Below are 1,837 nucleotides of genomic sequence, written 5' to 3' on the forward strand. Positions count from 1 at the left end.
CGCACGCACGCACGCACGCACGCACGCACGCACACACACACTCTCACACACACACACATACACATACACACACACAGACACAGACACACACACACACACACACACACACACACATGAACACAAGGAAATCAAGACACATTTCCTCCTCAGATGCGTCAGACTCCAGCTGTGTCTGAGTCATGTGATCTCTGACCTTTGCCCTCTGACCCTGTTCAGATATTATCATCATTATCTGCCTCCCCTCCGCCAAACCCCAGCATCTCCACCACATTACAGCATGCTAAACGTGTGTAAAAAAAGCCTTTTATGGTTCATTCGTACAGAATAATTGAAAAGTCTACCCAAAATCTATACCCAATGATATTGGAGCTTCTCCAGTGCTTAATAATTTTAAGCCTTTTAAATTGTGTTATTTAGCCTTCTAATATTTTAACACACGTTTGTTTTTACTGTTGTAATTGTTGTTTGTGTTACTCACAATGTTCAGTGAGTAACATCGTATGTTCTGTGAACCAAAATCTAACATTCTCAGAACAGTTATTATTATAACAATTCTCAGAATAGGTTTTATATTCACAACGATTAAAAAACTGAATGTTTCTTAAAGGTTATTTTTACGTTTTAAATGTACAATTATAAAATAACTTTTATTTATAAATGTTACACTTTTAATATAAAACTTAAAAATGTATTGTGGGAACCAAAATCTTTCTCAGAACATTCTGGCAAACAAAAATTGCTCAAAACAAACGCATAGAAAAAAAGCACAGTAACTAGTAACATTTTCAATGTTTAGTTTGATAGTGAATTGGTGGGTTTTTGTTCAATGTGAGCCAAAATCATCACAATTAAAAGAACCAAAGACTTAAACTACTTCAGTCTGTGTGCATTGAATTTATTTAATACATTTTGAGTTGAATTACTGAAATAAATGAACTTTTCCATGACATTCTAATTTATTGAGATGCACCTGTATGTATGTTTTTCAGCTACTTTTCAATGAACACAAACTATTTTAAATAATTAACAGTATTAATAAAAAGTGTACGCACCCCCACACCATAAACGTAGCCACATGACTTCTGAAGTCATATGATGCTTTGAGTGAGAAACAGACTGAAATTCTGATCATTTTTAAAGTGTTTTTTGTATTTTTTGGAGCTTGATGGATTTGATCACTATAATCTACTGTTGTATGGAAATGAGCAGCTTGAACATTCAGCTAAATATCTCCTTTTAAGTTTCACAGAAGAAGGAAACTCACAGGTTTGGAGTGACACGTGAAAGAGAAAAGCAGCACTTTGTGTGAAGCGCTGCTGTAAATGTGATGGATGTGAGGGAAGGCTTGTTAGCACTGCGTCTCGCTCTCACGCTCTTTCTTGCCACAGAGTTGGACGCGACCGGCTCCGCAGGAGAGACTCTCACTGATACATCAGCACCACTGAGAGGGCACATGCTGAACATTACAACACTAAATCACAAACACAACTGTATATGTTTGACTTTATGCCCATTATTATAGCCTGCGCTGCCAGCAAACGCAGTACAAAAACAACAGATGACAGAAAAACAAACGTGTGTGAATTTCTCATGATCTGAAGTGCACCGAAGCCTTTCACACACTGTAGGGAAGGTTTCACTCACACACACTCGATCTGAAGCATGTGTTTCTGTGTTGAGCATCACAATGACTCACCGGCTCGCAGTCGACATGAAACACAACAGATGTCATTATGAACCGAACAAAAATTTGGAATAGATTAGAGGTGGAATAGAGACACACACACACTCACACACACACACGCACACACACACACACGCACACACACGCACACAC

The 1,837-nt window shown here is 38.1% G+C and overlaps 1 protein-coding gene across 1 annotated transcript in view; it reads right to left on the reverse strand.

Moving 5' to 3' along the window:
- The window catches only part of LOC107703773 (meteorin-like protein), a 2,420-nt gene extending 1,900 nt beyond the window's left edge, over window positions 1-520 (reverse strand). Inside the window, exon 1 of the mRNA XM_016506500.1 lies at window positions 114-520. The gene's annotated coding sequence lies outside the window, so the exon portion shown is untranslated. The remainder of the gene's footprint in view (window positions 1-113) is intronic.
- Window positions 521-1,837: the final 1,317 nt, after the last annotated feature.

This window comes from Sinocyclocheilus anshuiensis, unplaced genomic scaffold (genome assembly GCF_001515605.1).
Source record: "Sinocyclocheilus anshuiensis isolate Anshui unplaced genomic scaffold, SAMN03320099.WGS_v1.1 scaffold274, whole genome shotgun sequence".
NCBI classification, from domain to species: Eukaryota; Metazoa; Chordata; class Actinopteri; order Cypriniformes; family Cyprinidae; genus Sinocyclocheilus; species Sinocyclocheilus anshuiensis.